The sequence below is a fragment of the Heterocephalus glaber genome, unplaced genomic scaffold (genome assembly GCF_053883595.1).
Source record: "Heterocephalus glaber isolate CG9 unplaced genomic scaffold, H.glaber_assembly_v1.0 deba00001564, whole genome shotgun sequence".
NCBI classification, from domain to species: Eukaryota; Metazoa; Chordata; class Mammalia; order Rodentia; family Bathyergidae; genus Heterocephalus; species Heterocephalus glaber.
Window position 1 is genome coordinate 7,451,210 of NW_028258351.1, and position 19,913 is coordinate 7,471,122.

Sequence of the window (19,913 nt, forward strand, 5' to 3'; positions counted from 1 at the left end):
AGGGTAGTATGCTAATAACCAGTTTTAGTATTTTCCTTATATTCAATATAATGTTGTGATAAATGCCATTTTAAATGTCCTGCATATTGTCATTGGACAGAGACTTTAATGATAAATACCTTGATTTCATTTTCCAGCTTTCTCCAGTTACCCTTACCATCTAGAACACAGTTATGGTGAATAAAGTAAAATTTGCTTCAAGAAAGCTAAAATAAATATTGTAATCAATTCATAGAAGACAGCCTCAGGCCTTTAATTTTCTAACTGTAGACATGATTCTAGGGCTGAGCTTCAGTTACCTGGAAAAATTTTTTTTTTTTTTGGTACCGGGGATCGATCTCGGGTCCTTGAGCTTGCACAGCAGGCGGCGAAACCACTAAGCTAAACCCCCAGCCAGTTACCTGGAAAATTTGATGATCTGCTAGTTAAAATATCACTAACCTAAGCACAAGGTCCTAAGTTCAAGCCCCGGTACCCCCCCCCCCCCAAAAATCACTAATCTACTACATCAATTGTTTTCATCTGAGAAGAAATGTATGTTTATTTGATTAATGGAGAGGAGGATGGAGAGACGTTTCCTGTGACAGTTCCTATGCTAGGTACTTCTTGTTTCCACTTTACAGAAATCCCGCAAGACTTATATTCCAATGACTGTGTCTCTATTTCCTTACTTGTTTGAAGAACTAGACTCCCAGTCCTAGAAAGTAATACAGCCAGGGGCCTCTAGCATGGGTGCAAAATGCATATTTCTAGGATTAATACGGAATATGTATATTTCAAAGTAGAAAAATAACTTTCGACTTGGCATAAATTTTACCCATCCATTTGAAAATGAGTGTGTCTGCTATATGGATAAAATCTGCTTCCCCCAAAGGTGGGGAAGGGTGAAAGCAGCCCGAGCACTCAGAATGGGCCTTATCTAATTTCTGTGCTCCAGTGCCGGGTTAGCTCCTTCTTGTTAGGCGACTGCTTTTTGCTACTATTTCAGGATCTCATCTCAAAAGTAAATGTTTTGTAGTTTATTTTGGCATGCACCATAGCATATTTTGTTTCCATCATTTCCATTTTTATTCCTAACTTATTTTCTCCTGTCCATGGAATTGTGGCAGTGCAGCTCAGTGACTGTTGTGAGCATTGGAGTCAGTCCCAAGGTTTGCCTTCGGACTTTGTCATTTAGTAATACCCTGGCTTTAGGGATGTTTACCCAACTTGTATGTGCCTCAGTTTCCATAGCAGCAAAACAGAAACATAATAATACAAAACTAACAACCAATAAAACAGAACAAAAGAGAAAAATGCACATAGAGTGTCACCTTGCCTCCTAGCACAAAGCAAGAACTCTAGGTAAGCTCTTCTACACTTTTAATGCTATTAAATGATTGATTCTGTGCACTGGCTTACATGGCGTTTTCCTTCCCTGTCTCCCCCCTCCTTGTCACCACACCCTCCCCCTACATGTGAGCACAGAATTAAAGCGAACATTGGAACGTGGCATAGCAGTCCCAAAAGGGGCCTCATTCTCTGGTTGATTTGTCCACACCTGCTTCCTGGCTTCTCCTTCTGATATAACTAGAGAATAAAAACAGAATCTGATTTACTTACCTAAAACAATTACCTCTTACTGCTGACTTTTCTCAAAAATAATCCCTGACATTAATAGTCAGGGGCTTCCACATTGGCTCTGGCCACTTGGGCCTTAACTTGGGAGTGTTTTCCAGTGTACTTTTTGCCTCCCTCAAGCTCAGTGGTTCCTTCTTTGCCCAGTATTTAGTGGTTTGTAGTCATGTGCTTTCACCAATGGTATGGTTCCAACTCAATAAGAGTTCATTCTTGATTCTTTATATTGTTACCCCTTTTTCCCTAGTGAAAATATGGCTTGTAAATAAGAGCAGGCATCATATTTTACCTGTAAGTCAGATTTCTGAAAATATCTGTCTGCTTAAAGAAGAGTGTGTTTTTTTAAAGCTTACTTTTTCCTCATTACTTTGGCATAAAAGACAATTCCTAGTGTACATAGTCATTGACCATCTGCTTTGTGGGCTGTAGATTCTAGAATTTGTCTTTAAACTTAGTGATGTCTTTTTTTCCCTGTTCGCGCACCCCCCCCCCCCCGTCTCTCTCTCTCTCTCATCTCTGTCTGTCTCTCTCTTGCATTTGTGTATGGGTGTGCATACTGATTGACAAGATCAGAAGTTTTAAAATATAGAGAAGTTTTAAAAAACAATGAAATGCTTCCTATGTCTCTTGTAAAATATACATAATAAAATTTAGCATTTAAACCATTTTTCATAGCTCAGCACTTTAGTAGTATTGGTGCCTTCACAGTGTTGTGCAATCATTACTACTATCCATATGAAAAACTTTTTCATCATCCCAAACTGAAACTCTAGCTGGAGATTTAGCTCAGTGGTGCTGTGCATGCCTCACAAGTGCAAGGTCCTGAGCTCAATCCCAGGTACCAGAAAAAAACAAAAAAGTAAAGTCCAACAAAACTGGAATGCTGTACTCATTAAATAATAATTCCTCCCCCTCCCCCTGACTCCTGGTAACCACCATTCTACTTTCTGTCCCTACAAATTTGACTATTCTCTGTACCCCATATTAAGTGGAATTGTACAATATGATTCCCAACATGATTGTATCAGAATTTGGCAGGAAATCATGAAATGGCATGAGAAATGTACAATCAAATATTGCACTTTTTCATATTTTCTCAAGATAATTTAATGTTCATCAGATTAGTTTACAGTTAGTACTGATTGTCTTCAGATATCAATTTTCACCATCAGGAGAACAGGAAATGTGGTTTCTGCAGTACTGTAAATCAGGGTAGGATTTTTGATGTGTGGGATCAGCTATATATAATACTTGGTATTCATTTTTATTAAATAACAGAAGTTTGAAGGGATATACATTTTTCTATAGATAACTTTTCAAGCTATAGATTTACTCATTTGGAACTGAATATTTAAGCTTCTGTTCTTTTTGGAACTATAGCTTAAGCTGGGTGCTGTAAGTAAAGCACCCCTATAAATTTTTCTCACAGGGCTGGGGATTTAGCTCAGTGGTTCCGCTGCCTGCCTTGCAAGCACAAGGTCCTGAGTTGGATCCCTGATACCAAAAAAAAAAAAATTGGGGCTGGGGATTTAGCTCAGTGGTTCCACTGCCTGCCTCGCAAGCACAAGGTCCTGAGTTCGATCCCTGGTACCAAAAAAAAAAAAATTTTTTTTTTCCTCACATATGTCTTAAAAGCATTTATTCATTCACATTAACAAAACTTTTATTGACTTCCTGTCTGGGCTTTGTGCTAACTGGGTGGGGAAGGGGATGTTTATTGCAGATAAGTGAACAGGCAAGTCCAATAAAGTGTGGTTGATTTCTGTGGAAGCGGAGGTGCGCACGGAATGCTTTGGGAGCATGTGGGAGGGGGCAGCTAACCAGCATTCAGGGAGGAGGAGAGAATGTATCATCAAGATCCCTAAAACACCTTAAAATTCTTGAAGTAATATATTCTCCCTAGAGTAGTCAACTCCCAGAATAAAGTAATAAAATAAATCCTCTCATAGCACTTTAACATCCTCTGTCATTTGCAAAATGAGTACTGTGTTAAGGAAGCAGTTAACTTCCATCACACCCAGCAATTAGAAATACCAATAGTTTCAAAACTCAGTGCATATGAGCATGTGATCTTACTTTAAGAAAAATCACTCTGAAATAGGAAATACCCAGTGTTGTAAAGTAATGTATCATGGACATTTTTGTTGGAATAGTATTTCATTTGGGTGAGAAAATGTGTACAAAGCTGAACAAGCTCAACAAGTACTTGTAATATCAAAAATTTTACATAAGTCACAGTTGAGATAAAAGGATATGTTGCTCCTTAGTTAAAACCCTCTAGTCTAAATTTTAAATTTTTCACTGCTTTTAATTTTAGTTTACTTTTTATCCTAATTTTTAATAGCTAAAATAAAAACATGTTAGTAACAGTCAAACAATCAGAAGTACATGAAGTGAAATTTTCTTCCCCTCTCCTCCACCAGTCCTACTCCCCAAAAGTAAACACTCAGAGTTCAGTGTGTCTCCTTCTGGAGGTGCATTTAGACAACCAACTACATAAGTGTACGAAGAAGAGGGAAGGAGGAAGAGGGGAGAGGAAAAGGGAGAATGATTGTGTGTGAAAATAATTTCAAATTAAAAAACAAAATGAGACTATACCATAACAATGTTCCATGTGTATCATGGTTTCTTTTCCATTTAATACAATATGTCCTTAACCTTTTTCCATGTGAGTATATTGAATTCTGCCCCACTCCAATGGCTGTATGATTTTTTCAGTTTGAATATAATTGCTCTCCTCCATCTATTGCTGATATTTGTGATAATTTGTTATTCTGCACATGCTTCAGTGAGTATCCTTCGTGTGTATTTTTACACATTTGGCTAGCTATCATTTCTGTAGGAAAGCTACCTACATTACAATTGTTGAGCCATTTGTGTGCGCACACACTCATCATTTTAATGCTCTTTGATATTTGGTACTAAATTGCTCTCTCAGATGCTTGTGTCCAATCTATTTAACCATGTCCCTTCAACATCAGATGTTGTGATAGTAAACAGCTTTGTTAATCTAGTAGACAAGAAATGGAATGTCACTATTTTATTATACATTCCTGGGTTATTAGTAAGGTAGAACATCTTTTCCTAGATATTTTAGCTATTTATATTCTCAAAATTTTGTCTTCATAGCCTTTCTATTATTTATTATATTCTTACTCTATATTCCTTTATAAATATTAGTCTTCTACTATAGAAGCTAGAAATATTTTTCATTTTGTCCTTTTCACTGTGTATGACTTTTGCCAAATAAAAGATTTAAATGTTTATATGGTCAAATCTGTCAGCTTTTCCTTTTATGGTTTTTGGATTTCATATCATGATTATAAAGACCCTTTACAAATCAAATGTTCACCTATCTATATTTTTCTATTATTTCTGTAGTTTTATTATATTAAATTGGGGATGCATTTGGAATTTATTTTTCTGTAACATACAAGGATAGAGATCTAATTTTAATTGAAAAATCTATCCTTTGATGATGATTTAGAAGTACAACTTTTATCACTTGCTTTTTGTTCGTGTAAGGGTCCCTGGGCTGACTGCCATTATATTTCTTGGTTATGAATTTGTCTTTTGGAGAGGCAGTTTTGTGTGGTGAGTTAGACCAGAGCACAGACTTGGGGAAAGAGGGCTTGGGTCTGACGTGAGCTATCACTCAATGGCTCTGTGACCTCAGGCAAAGATGCAGCCTACCTAAATCCCAATTTTGTCTTAAAATACTAGATTCTCTGTAATGGTCTTTTGAAAATCGAAAATGCTATAGTTAACATCAGGTCCTCAGAACGCTGTTTCATGCTTACTCAAAGCTCCATAATTGGTAGCATCATTACTATTCTGTTGGAAGTCTGAATGATTACAAGAATTTTTAGTAGAAACTAAAGGTGGCATATCCTGAAATAGAATGTGATCCTGCCCATAGATATGTACAGATGGCTTCTGTGAAAGGGGCGAAGGCAATTTGGTGGAGAAGGGGAATTTTTTGTAAAAGAACACATTTATATTTTTAATGACATCATAAGAGGGAATGTAAGCTTTATATATTTAATATATAGATTCATTAGTTCAGTTCGTGTCTCAGTCCTCTTGGTTCAGGTCACATGCTCCAGGGTTAAAAAATAAATGATAATAATAGAAGTACAGTGGTTCTTATTACCTTTTGAGAACATTTTGAGGAATCTAATGTGTGTGGACAGTCCCTGCAGAAAATTTCATATATATACACAAAACACATAAAATCCAGCTGAAAGTACCCAAGGTAGAGAATGACAGGGAGGGGGTGCCATGGCAGGTCACAGCCATTTGTCAGTCAGATGGAATGAAGAGCAGAAACTGTCATCAAAGCAGAGAACTGCTTTGTTAGGGCGGGGAAGGGACTGAGAGGAGAGACAGAGGCTGTGAGATGGCACTTCAGTTCCTGTTCCAGTAACTTCTACCTCAGGATTCCTGTGAGGTCCTACTTGTCTCTTTACAGCAAATGTTCCTAGACAGAACCAAGTTAGTGTAGCCTCCTGTCTTGCAACCAAACTAACCAAACCAGGAAGGAAAGAAAAAGATAAGCTGACCTATACATGTTGAAGAATTGTTGTGTCATTTCAGATCACTTGTAGCTAATATTATAAAATTTTCAATTAAAAGTTACAGCAATATGGGCTGGGGATTTAGCTCAGTGGTGCTGCCTCCTGCCACGCAAGTGCAAGGTCCTGAGTTCCATCCTCAGTACCGGAAAAAAAAAAAAAAGTTACAGCAACAGCAGGCACTTTCAGAATAAAGTGAATAACCAGCTGCAGTTATTTTTCATTGACCACTAACTTCCATATTTCTAGGTTGAACACTTTCCAGGCATGTCCTGTTATTTTTAATATTCCAGTTTAAGGGAAAGCAAGGAAGAAGTGACATCAAGTAGAGTTCCTTTTTACTCTTTAGAAGTTTCTAACTGAAAATGAGGTAGAACTTCAAAAGATACTATAGCAGGAAAGGATTTTAAAGATTTTCGAGTTCTACCACTTTCAGACATAAAGAGAGCTGGACCCAAGAATGGCCTACTCAGTCTCATTTGGTATTCACTATAATGCTATGTCAGTGATAGTGAACCTTTTCAAGTTTTCAATGATAACAAACAGCCGGCTACAGCACGTGTGTGCCATAGGTTTGCCACTGCAGCCCTATATGATACAATACCCTCAACTCACAGTTAACTCCTAACCCAAGATCAAAGATACAGCAAGGGATGGAACCAGAATCTGAACCAGGTCTTCGTGACTGTACAACAATGTTACAATGTTTCCTTGGCTTCCAAAACTGGGGCTAGAGAAAAGCGAGGCTTTTACTTTACCTTTCTTGATCTTTCAGCCTCTGTTTTAGAAAAGAAGCTGGAACCTTCAAGCGTCCCTTTTTGATCTTCGATCTAAACAGGTCTTGAATTATCAGTCTAGTATCTTCCTCCATAGCAGTGTAGTCTCAGCCAAGTACTGTAGATGTCTTCACACTGAGCTGGAGCTGCTGTTGGATATTCAGCCAGCCTTTCTTCCACACAGAGGCTTCACCTGGACCTCCCACTCGGGGGTGCTCCGGAGAATGGTCAGAGACTCCAGGGCAGGAGAGAGCCACAGTTTGAACATTAGCATAACAAATATTTGTTTACAGAGCTCTGCAGGATGGAAGGTTGGTTACCAGCTTGAGGCTCTGGAAATAGACTGAATGAATCTCACCTTTTTCCAACTTGAGTGGGCTTGGGCAACTACCTACAACTTGTTGAAATCTCAGTTTCTTTCTTTTTTTTTTTTAAAAATCTCAGTTTCTTAATCTGTGCCACAGGAGATTTTTCAAAATACAGGGTTAAAAAACGGTTCTTGTGAAGATTTGGTGCTATTATAGATGTAAACCGCTTAGCACAGTGCCTACCACAGTAATGCCTAATAAATGTTGGCTGCTATTCTACTACTTGAAAATGATTTAGAGAAAAAGCAAGGAAGAAGTAACATCTGCCTTTCTACAAAAATGTCTTTATTTTGGTTAATGGTTTTTAAAGTTTTTGAAGTGAAAATAAGTGATTTTCTAAACCTTTATGGCTGGGAAGTATTACTTTCCTTGAAAATGGTAACTCCTGTTTTGCTGACAAAATCAATTTTTAATCTGTAGTTACTTAACGAGTATAAAATATTAGTTTCAAAGTACATAAAGTATGTATGCATTTTTTTCTGTAGAGAGGTAGAAATATTTTCTTGTTGTCCCAAATTATTTTGTTGCTAAACCATTAAATAATATGGCTGTTGATTCCCTGTTTCTCAAGAATGAGACTTCAGTTCCCATATCTTTTGATTATAAAATTTATAGATTTAAAAAATGTATTCTTAAAATATTACTTGAAGTAGCTAGCAGATAAAAACTATTTTTACTTAAAACAATATACCTGGTACTTCATAAAGTAGAAAATTGAGGCACAAATACTTGCTTACATTACACACATGAGCAGTGATGATTTTAAATCAGCAAAAAGTTTTTATGATATGGCTGTTCTTACCATTTTTCTTCTTTCTCTTTAGTCAGAAATACCAATTTTAATTATTAAAAAGTCCAAAACAGGACCGTGTTATATTTGAAGGAGAAATACAAGATCCTGTTTTGTGATTAAAAATAAGTTAGTGGGTTTTTTTTTTGGGTTTTTTTCAGTACTTGGAATTGAACTCAGGACTTTGCATTTGCCAGGAAGGTGTGGTGCTGCTGAGCTACATCCCTGGCCCGAGTTAGTGTTTTGATATTGAATTTCAAACTCATATGTAAAGTTGCATCCAAGAATTTTACAGTTAGCACATATATTTACTAAATTTAGACCACAATATAAATACAATGAAATAATTCGTGGTTTACTAATTGCAAATTCATAATATAGTATTTTCAAAGGAAAGTCATATTCAAATGTTTTTTCTTGCCTTTGTTTTTTGTTGATAAAAATACAGTATCACGGATTGTAAGTTGTAAGGTAAAGTTTATTTTGGCTCTTGACCAAGATCAAGGGACTGCAGCTGGTGACAGTCTTCTGCTAGCAAAGTCGCAAAGTGTGACACAGCATCAGGTAGCAAGAGACAGGAAACAAGACCTACCCTCATGTGTATGTGTGCCTGTCTTCTGGTCTCTCTCCCTCTTTTTAGAAAGTGCACCCCGAGGACTGTCTAATCGTAATCGATTACCAAGTGTCCCACCCCTAACCACCATAGTCAGATTAAGTTTTTGCTCTCTTAATTCTTAACCATGGAGATTAAACATCAACATAAGCTTTGGAGGTGACAAACCATATTCAAACAACCACACCTAATATCTAACAATATTATTAAAGAGTTGTAGTCTATTCTGCAAACTTTTGTCCATTAAGATCAACCTGAATTATTTAAATTCAGTTTTAATAGTGCTACAGCAGTAAGGTATAGAGAAATCAAAAGAATTGTTAAAATAATTTCCAAGTTCAAAACCAAATATAATAATTTATATTGAAGTTTCCAGTTCTTCCCATGGCACCCTATTCTGTTCCTTTGGTATGGAACATGCTTGGGCCTCTTTTTTTACATGTCAAATCTTTATGTTCTTCTTGCCCCTGCTTTATTCTCAGACTTTCCCCAGCCTGGATAGTCTCATGTTGGATATGGTTAGTACTCTGCTTTCCTCCTAAAGCCCAAGTTTGTCTCAGTTTTAATAATGTGGTTATCTAATTTTTAAAAACTCTTGTCACTCACTTAATTTTTAAGTTCTGTCATGACAGGAACCAAAAGTGCCTTTTTTGCTGCTACATCTATACTAGTGTCAGGCAGCAGGTTAGAACCATTTGTCTAGGTTTGTAAGCCCAATAATTAATTTTATAATTTTGATTATCAAAGTTATTACAACTGTTAAACTCACAAGAAACTAATTGGTATGCCACAATACCGCTTTGAAACTTGTAAGAGGAAATGTACTAAGAACTGGATTTTATTTTTATCAGTACCCCATGTCTTAGTGTGTTAGATAAAATAATCACCAAAAAACCTCATGTTTCTGTACATTTCCTGGCCTGCAGTTAGGCTGGGATCACTTGATTAGTATTGGCTAGTGAACTCTGAGCAAAAGTAAATGTTATTTTGGGACTAAGGTAGTTAGCTAATGTGCTTTTTTTTTTCTCCTTTGCTATAACCACTTTGTAGACCACGTGTTCTAGTTGGCAGAGCTGTAAGAGGGAGAGGGACTACCTCACCAGGACTAGATTTACATGAGTAAGAAAAACCTTTGTTGTGTTTGGACATTGAGAGTTCAGGGGGTTATTCATGATAGGATAACCTAGCATTATCCTGATTAGTAAAATAGGGAACTTCCTCATAGTTTGTAAGCTTCTATTCAGAGAAATAAATTATAAATAAAGTTGCTTCTTGGGAAAACCTTCCATATTTGGACCTTTTTTTGGTTCTCTGTACTTCGGTTATGTAAAATAATAATTATGTTTTTTATAAAAATTATAAGAATAAGGGTTAACATGAAAATTTAAAACATGTAAGCAATTCCTACTCACTGAGATTCTTGGAGTACCAAGGAAATATTCATAATTCTTATTGAACCAAGAGTTTGGAATGATTTCTTCTACCTTCATATATTTGGTATCTTCTTGGTGAATAAGGATAATACAGATTGAAATAACCAACTTCTGTATATCAAGATCATATCAATCTTTTATTTTTTCCTGCCACTTATGTACTCCACAATTAATCTTTTAAGGTAGTTTATGCAATAAAGTGGATCTCTTATGAGTTAATGTTTTCTTAAAGTATTTTTCAACAGAATTATATTTGAGCACTTAACACTTTTGTTCAACATACTGTTAGTGTGTACAAAGATAAATGAGTTATATATCTTGTCCTCAGACTTTTATCATCTATAACCGAGCTGCTAACTCTTCACCAAATTTTTTTCCTGTCCTTTGTGGGCACACCTTCCCTTGTAGTTATGTGTCTACTGTGTGACAAAGTGGTCATGTATTTTTCCATTCTCTGTTCCCTTCAGCCAACTAGTCATTGATGCCCAAGGTTCACTTGGAGTCATGTGTTGAAGATGGAAGAGTTTCTGCAGGTCACTAAATGATTGCACAGAGCAAAGCCCACCCTTTTCCTGCAGAAGTGTTGGTGTTGGATTAATGTGTGGATTACAAATTCACTTCATATGTTAAGCCACTGAAAGTTTGGGGTTTATTTGTTACTGCAATTAACATTACCCTAAGACAGTTTTTAGTAGGACTGTAGCAATCCCAGAGTATTTAAAATTTCAAGAATGATTAATTTATGTCTTCATGAGTAAAACATCCCATTTGGAAGAACCATGGTTTTATTTAAAATAGTCTGCTAATTCTTAGTCTTGTTTTCATTATTCCAAATTACTCAACTCTTCTCTTAGCAGCCAGCTAATGGCTACTCTTGATTAAGTAGGTCCTTTGTTTATCCTCCTCCCTCCCACACCATTTTATTAGGTTACATTCTGTGTTTACAAGTCCAAAGAGCACTTACTCTTATTTATAAATGCAGTAGAATAAAAAAGGAGGAATAAATTTAAAATGTCAGCATAAAAGTATGTTATAGACAACTGACCTGGATTCTGGCAAGTCCTTGTTCTAAAAAGTGTTGTTGCCTTGAGAAATTTACCAACATATAAAAGCTACTCTGTATTCAACCTTCCACCTAAAGTCCAAGCCAGGCATCTAGTCATTCTTAATTCATGTCTCCTCACCATCTCACCTGTCCCTGGTCACCCTCAGACAAGGTCAGTTCAGTCTCCTAAATATCTTTTGAATCTTACTGCTACCATGCTCTAGTTTAGGTTTCAGTTAAGTGTCCTGGGATTGCAGCAGTCTCTTAACTACCTACTGATAGTCTCCCCATCTCCAGTCTTAATACTTCCATGCTATAGCCTGTTAGCTTTATTTCTTTTTTTTCTAATAAAAAAATTGTATTTACTTAGAAGCATTCAGAATGTCAACAAAACAGCTGCAACTTTTTTTTTTTTTGCAATTACAGAGTGGTATTCAGTTAACAGAACAACATTTCGTATAAAGCTGCATCAGAGACAACTGAAGATGAAAAACTACCGTCCCCATATATAACTAATTTGTGCTGTGCACCAACAAGAACCTGCTTTAAATTTCCCTACCAGTTTACAACCCCCATACTGTACCAGGCAAGGTTAGTGGCTATTGAAATACTACCAGGACAGGGCTATCTAAAGACACATTTGGTAGCATGTTAAAAGCTTTCTAAAGTGCAAAACCCAGCACCTCATGCTTTCACTTTAAAATCCATAGTGACTTTCCCTTGTTCTTAGGGTAAAACCTAGTTTTTGTTTCCCTATACTAGGACTCAATCTCAGAACCTTGCATGTGCTAGGCAAGTGCTCCACCACTCACCCCTCAGCTTTTTTTTCAATACTGGAGATTGGGCCCTTGATCTTGTATGTACTGTACAAACACTCTATAACTGAGCTACATCCCCAGTTTTTACATTGTATTCTATTTCGAGCTAGGGTCTTGCTAAGTTGCTCAGGCTGACATCAAACCTGTGATCCTCCTACCCAAGTTTTCTGAGTAGCTGAGATTATAGGCATGTGCCACGGTGCCCAGATCCGAAATCTAAATTTCTTAGTGAGACTTAAAACACCTGCATCATCAACAGTCAAATCTCCTATCTTGTCTCTCACTCACTATCTTTCTAGCTTTACTGAACTTTGTTCTGTTCTTTAAACATGCCTTTCTCTTTCTTAAGCCTCTCACCTCTGCCCCACTGTGACCTCTGTGAGGAACACTACTCACTCTTTCCACCACTGCTCCTGCAGCCCATCACTTTGGTGATCCCTGCCCATCCTTTCATTTTAAATGTAGGTATTACTTCTGAAATCTCCTTCTGAGATCCTTGAGGTCTAGGTTCAGTGCCTTTCTTTTGTACTCTGCTATCACTCTGCATTTTCTCTATTGTAACAGCCCTCGTGCTGTTTTCTTTTTACTGACCTGTGTCCCCTGCTAGGCTGCCTGGAGGAAAACAGGCCGTGATTATATTGGTCACTGCTGCACCTAGCTCTTGGTGTATTGCCTAGCACAATAAAAATTTGTTACATAAATGGAAATTATAGTATATGTGAGAACCTAGTCTTTTTCAGACTTGTCAGTAGGGTAATATTTGAGGACATATGAAGGAAGTCTGAAGTCAGGGCTATGAATATCTTTCCAAGTATTGGGAAATCCTTAATGCTAAAGACCATTTACAGGAGAAAAGATTGAACACTGGATATATTTTGAAGGTTGAACTAATAGGACATACTGATGGATTGAATGATGGGTATGAATGACTCTACATTTATATTTGCTTGATGAAATTGTTCATGAAAAGATAATGTGGCAGTTATGGGTAAGGTTATTATGAGGATTAAATGAGATAATCAAATGCATATAAAGTTCCTACCTAATGTAATGCTTGACATTCTGTAGGTACTCAATAAATACTTTCCTAATTCACAAGTAATTTAGTATCTCGGCATGGCAAGAAAGCTGCGTGTGTTATAACGTGCTACTAAAACTGTGTAGCAGGTGAAATTGGTGTGCAGTATCTGCTGGATGTCTGGATCTTCCTCATTCACACAGAATCCCACAGGTTGTCTCAGGATTTGTCCCTCTCCCCTGACCTACTACTCTAGTTGTGTCTCTTCAACTTCCTCACTTGGAAAGTTTATTACTGTCATGCTGTATTCTTTCTCTCCAATGTAAACTGATTTTTTATTATTTCATGCTTTGTCTCTGCTTCCATGACTACTACTACATGTGACTCCATTGTTTTCTCTTCCTATGACCTAAAATGTAGGTAGCACAGCATAAAAGGGTTAAGAGGATTTACTCTGCTGTCAGACGACTAGGTTTAAATCTTGGCATTACCATCCTCTGCCTTTTTAACCTTTGGCAAGTTACTAGACCTTGCTTGTCATTTTGTTTCCATCTGTAAAATATGAATGGAAGTTCATAACATTGTGAGCACTGAATAATTATTAGCCATCATGAGTCACAATCATGCCTGGTAACTTCAGCCACTTATGGGACTTTATCACTTCCATACTGATTTTTGAATTTCTGTACTCTCCTCTTCTTGCTCATCTTTTGATCGTTTTTCCATTTGGATATTCCACAGGAAACTCAGTTTAAAACCAACCCCACCAACTTTCCTGTTAAGCCAACATCCTTTTCACAGTGGGATGCTTTGGCTACGAATAATAGAAAATCTAACTAGAAGTGGTTTAAAGCCCAAGAAAAGTTACTTCTCTCCTATGACACAGAGCATACAGTAGGATTAATCCAGTGTTGAGTGATTTCATCTCTTCAGTCATGAGCTCAAGGACCAGGGTACTATTTCCTTGATCCAAGTCCTTTACGTTTCTTCAGGATTTTGACTTGTCCCTTCAGATCATCTTCCTTCCCCTCAAGATGAAAATCCAGGCCACATACACACTTCAAAACATTAAAGGATTTGCTCTCATCTTCACTCATCCAGGGAAACCTTCCTAATATGATCGCTGACAAGAGGACTTGAACCTCCAGTTTTACCTTAGACTGACCAAAGTCCACACCTCTCGAGCTGGGGACAGGATTCTGTTTCCTGAACACAGGCTGAGCAAGGGGTTAACATCTGAACAGAATCAGACTCTGGAAGAGAAGGGCAGGGGAAGAGTGTGGGTAGAAGCTGTACAGTACCTGTTGCAGTGTTTGAAATATCTGTTGTGGGAAATCCAAGTCAGACTGAGGAGTGGGGCTGGAGCACAGGGGATGGATGCGAGAGACACAGCTGGCATCCCGGGGACTGGATGGAGGGATGGGAAAGAAGAGCCTTGTTTGGCTTCCTGTTTGTGCTTGACTAAGTGGATAACATTCCACGTAGGTTTAACTGGTAGGAGTAAGTTTAGTTTTACAGACTGTGGCTGAGGAACCTAGTGAGACATCCTAGTGAGAATATTCCATAGCCGGGGGAAGAAATGTCTGAACTGGAAATGTGGGATTCAGAGTACTTCTCTTTTGAGGACAAAAGCTCTGCTCCTTCCCCGTTCCATCATTCTTGATGCTACTTCCCAGTTTCCTTCAACCTTTCCTCTTTATTGCCTTTCTCAGGCCAGATCCATCTCCCTCTCTCTTCTTAAGGAATGCACTCACTTTTGGTAAAGCCATTGTTTCAGTCGCTGTCTACCAAGGATTTGGTGTAACAGGGAAGTCAAGTAGCCATTCATGTTAAAATTAACTCAGCATTTTAAAACTCAACAATCTAGTTGATATACTTTTTAAAAGACCCATAAATCATTAAATTATTAAAAACTGAAAAACAACTCCCAAACTGAAATACTTCCACCCTAAGTCCAGGAAATTGTGATAAGTGGACAGTTATTTAAAGGTATATTGAAAGATACGGACTTAGAGTCCTCCTTCCCTACAGGTCCTGGGAATGGCCCAAGTACAGAGGAGGGCAAACAGCCAGATGAAGTGAGAACTAAAGAGCAAGGGAGATGTAGCTGGAGCAGCCAGGAGACTGGTGTGGCTGAAGGTGTGTGCAGTACCAGGAAGGGGTGGGAAGGTGAAAGTGGTGGCCTGGGTCTGGAACCAAAGACAGTGAGTGGCAGATGAGGCTGCAGAGAAGAGCGCACAGATGCCAACATGGAGGGTGAGGAAGGAAGGAAGGGCTGAGGAGTTGGCAGGAGGAACAGAAGGGCAGACACAAAAAGTTCAGAATTCAGACTCAGGAAGGGTGTAAAAGGCTGACAGGTCTGCATCAGGATGAACTGGGTGATTTTTCACAGGTAATTTGGTTTTAAATAGCAAACTGATTGAAAAATGAATCATCTTGGTATTTTTCATGTTTACAGTCTTGAGGATCTATAAAGACTGCAGGTCATGGAATAAGATGTGAGAGACAATCCCCCTACATTCCTTTAGAAACTTTTGAATTTTAGTTATTGAAATATTACTTAATTTTTTAAAAACTTACTATTCCATGAGCCATCAAGTATACTTGAAGGAATTTACCCCACAGAAATATTTTATACAGTATATGTTGGCAAAATTACAAGTAAAATGATGTTAATGATAACATGGTTTATAGTAAAAACTGCAACAACAAAACTAGGAACAGCCTGAAACAGCCTGTACGTCAGTTACAGCCCATCTATACTGTTGTGTAGAAAAGTGAGGTTTGCAGAAATGCTAATGAGGAGGTAAGTGTTGCTTAGGGTAAGGGAAGGTTATGGAGGCCTTGTTGTTCACATAACACCTTCTGTGCGTCCAGGAGACTCTCCAGGCAGTGACTGAGCACACATGCTGCTGCTTCAGCCTTGGGACTCTGCCTCCCAAACACAGAGCTGCCTCCAACCCCATGGTGTGTGTGCACCAGATTTTCTGTTTTGGCCCAAGTCTGTAGATCTCACAGCCTGTTGGCCAGAACTAATGACATGGCCCTGCCGAACTGCAGGGAGGGATGAAGTGTGAGGAACACAGTCCTGTCTTTGCCATAGTATTTAAGGCATACTAATTGAAAAAAAATTATATCAGATTATATAGTATGTGTATGTATCATAATATATAACATTGTTTAAAACATAAAAGACCTTTTAAAAAAGTAAGTCAACTAAATTATTTGACTTTTTTTTGTATTAAATTCTTTTATTGGTACATTGTAGGTATACAACACAATTACATTTCTCATTGGGAATTGTACCTTTATATAATGCATCTTGGTTCTTATTTTTTCCCCATTCCTAGCCCTCCCTTCACACCCTCCACCCTTCCCTATTTACAAAGACTTTATTTCCATTTTTTACATTTCTCATCATTTTTTCCTTTCCCTTTTTTCTATTCCCCTGCCCCTCCCACTACCCCTACCCCTTTGGACCTTTTCTTCCTATTTTACATTATCAGTTATTCATTCTAATCATTGGTACATTTTAGGTATACAACGTAATGACATTCATCTTTGGAAATTTGCACCTTTACGTAGTCTCTCTTGGTTCTTATTTTTCACCCTTGCCCAGCCCTCCCTTCAACCCCTCCAGTCCTCCCTATTTACAAAGATTTTGTTCCTATTTTTCCATTTTCTCATATTAATCCCATTCCCTTCTATCCTTTCCCCCAGCCCTCCCACTTCCTTCCCCTTTGCCCCTTTTCTTCCTATTTCACATTACCTATTATACATTTAGTCCTTATTTACACTTTCAGTTTCTCACACCAGAGAAACTATTCGGTATTTACACGTATGTGTCCTATTTATTTCACTTAAGAGTATTGCCTCAATGTGCATCCAGTTAGCTATAAATGTCTCTAATTTCTCATTTTTTATGGCTGAGTAGTACTCCATTTTATAAAAAACCCACATTTTCTTTATTCAGTCTCCAGTTGATGGGCATTTGGGCTGTTTCCAAGTTTTAGCTATTACAAACTGTGCTGCTATGAACATGGGTGCACATATATCACTGTGGTATGATTCTTTTAATTCTTTGGGGAAGATCCCCAGCAGTGGAATAGCGGGGTCAAATGGGACTTCAGTCCTAGTTCTTTGAGATATCTCCATACTGATTTCCACAGTGGTTGCACCAGTCTACACTCCCACCAGCAGTGGAGCAGGGTTCCTCTTTTCCCACAGCCCCGCCAGCAATGTTATTGGTTGATTTCATGATAGCAGCCATTCTTTCTGGAGTGAAGTGGAATCTCAGCATTGTTTTCATTTGCATCTCTCGAATGACCGGTGATGTTGAACATTTTTTCATGTATTTATTTGCTATTTCTACTTCTTTGTCTGAGAAATGTCTGTTCATTTCAGATGCCCATTTTTGGATTGGGTCTTTAAATTTGGGAGGTCTGACCTTTTTAAGTTCTTTATAGATTCAAGACAGTAGACCTTTGTGTGAGGAAGAGCAGGTGAAGATTTTTTCCCACATTGTGGGTTGTCTCTTCACACTGCTGGTGGTTTCTCTTGCTGTGCAGAAGCTTTTTAATAAGAGGAGATCCCATTTGTTGATTATTTGTGCTAGTTCACGAGCAACTGAGGTTTTGTTCATAAAATCTTTTCCTACACCGATGTGTTCAAGGGTTCTACCTAACCTCTGTTCCAACTGGTTCAGAGTTTCTATTTTAATATTTAGATCTGTAATCCATTTTGATTTTAGTTTAGTGCATGGTGAGAGATATAGGTCTAGTTTTAATCTTTGGCAAGTTGAAGCCCAGTTTTTCCAGCACCATTTAGTCAAGAGGCTATCTTTCCTCCAGTGAGGATGTTTGGCTCCTTAGTCGAAGATGAGATGGCTGAGTGTGTCTGGCGATGTTTCTGCATCTTCTAATCTGTTCCACTGGTCCTCAAGTCTGTTTCTTTGGCAGTACCATGCTGTTTTAATCACAGTAGTTTTGTAGTATAGTTGCAGGTTGGGGATTGTGACACCCCCTGCCATGTCTCTGTTACCTAGAATTGCTTTTGCTATTCTGGGTCTCTTCTTGCTCCAAATGAATTTTTGGATTGTTTTCTCGAGGTCTATGAAGTATGCTGCTGGGATCTCAATTGGAATTGCATTAAATCTATATAGCAGTTTTGGAAGTATGGCCATTTTCACTATATTAATCCTTCCTACCCAGGAGCAGGGGATGTCTGTCCATTTTCTGATATCATCTTCAATCTCTCTTTTCAGAGTGCCATAGTTTTCAGAGAAGAGGTCTTTGATTTCTTTCATTAGGATGATTCCTAGGTATTTCAGTTTTTTGGATGCTATTGTAAAAGGAATTATTTGCCCTATTTCTCTCTCAGTGAGTCTGTCATTGGTGTAGAGGAAAGCTATTGATCTTTGTGTGTTGACCTTGTAACCAGCTACTTGACTGAATTTGGTTATTAAGTCTAGAAGACTTTTGGTGGAGTTCTTGGAGTCTTCTATATAGAGTATCATGTCATCTGCAAATAATGACAATTTGACTTCTTCATTTCCTATCTTTATTCCTTTTATTTCTCTCTCTTGTCTCATTGCCGTGGCTAATGTTTCCAGAACTATATTGAACAAGAGTGGTGATAGTGGACATCCTTGTCTTGTTCCTGATTTTAGTGTGAAGGATTTCAGTTTTTGACCATTTAGTATGATATTGGCTGTTGGTTTTTCATAGATGGCTTCTATCAGTTTGAGGTAGAGACCATCTATTCCAATTTTTTGTAGGGATTTTATCATAAATGCATGTTGGATTTTGTCAAATGCTTTTTCTGCATCTATGGAGATAATCATGGTTTTTGTCCTTGGCTCTATTGATATAGTGTATTACATTAATTGATTTTCATATATTGAACCATCCCTGCATCCCTGGGATGAATCCCACTTGATCAGGGTGTTTGATCTTCTTGATGACCTTCTGCATTCTATTTTCCAGTATCTTATTAAGGATTTTTGCATGTACGTTCATTAGTGAGATTGGCCTATAGTTCTCTTTTTCAGTTGGGTCTTTCTCTGCTTTGGGGATCAAGGTGATGCTTGCTTCCAGGAATGAATTTGGGAGTATTGCTTCCCTTTCAATTTCACTGAAGAGTTTAAACAGTAGTGGCAGCAGTTCCTCTCTAAATGTCTTGTAGAATTCAGCAGTGAAGCCATCAGGGCCTGGGCTTTTCTTAGGTGATAAGTTTTTAATTACATTTTCAGTTTCATTGGTTGATATTGGGTTGTTCAGAATTTTTAGGTCTTCTTCTTTCAACTTTGGTAATTCATATGTACCTAGGAATCTGTCCATTTCTTGTGTGTTGTCCATCTTATTGGCGTATAGGTTCTGGAAGTAGGTATTGATGATCCTCTGGATTTCTGCTGGGTCTGTTGTCATTTCACCCTTTTCATTCCTAATTGTATGGATTTGGGCCTTTTCTTTCCTTTTTCTGACAAGGTTGGCTAAAGGTTTGTCAATTTTGTTGATTCTTTCAAAGAACCAACTCTTGGCTTCATTGATTTTTTTGTATCATTCTCTTAGTCTCCATTGCATTGATTTCTCCTCTGATCTTTATAATTTCCTCCCTTGTATGAGCTCTCGGGTTGTCCTGCTCTTCTTTTTCTAGAAGCTTGAGGTTCAGCATCAGGTTGTTTAATTGGGCTCGTTCTGTTTTCCTAATATGCATATTCACTGCTATGAATTTTCCTCGTAAGACAGCTTTCATTGTGTCCCATAGATTCCGATATGTTGTATTGTCATTGTCATTTAATTGAAGGAACTGTCTGATTTCTTCTTTAATTTCCTCTGTGACCCATTGGTTATTCAGAAGTGT

General features: G+C 37.8%; 1 protein-coding gene across 5 annotated transcripts in view; it reads left to right on the forward strand.

Moving 5' to 3' along the window:
* Myo1d (myosin ID) overlaps positions 1-19,913 on the forward strand; it is a 334,710-nt gene that overhangs the window by 42,663 nt on the left and 272,134 nt on the right. Inside the window, exon 1 of one of the 5 annotated variants that reach the window (XM_087191493.1) lies at positions 1,322-1,344. The exons of the other annotated variants lie outside the window; for them this stretch is intronic. The gene's annotated coding sequence lies outside the window, so the exon portion shown is untranslated. Of the gene's footprint in view, positions 1-1,321; positions 1,345-19,913 lie in introns of those variants that run through there. 5 annotated transcript variants of the gene reach the window in all.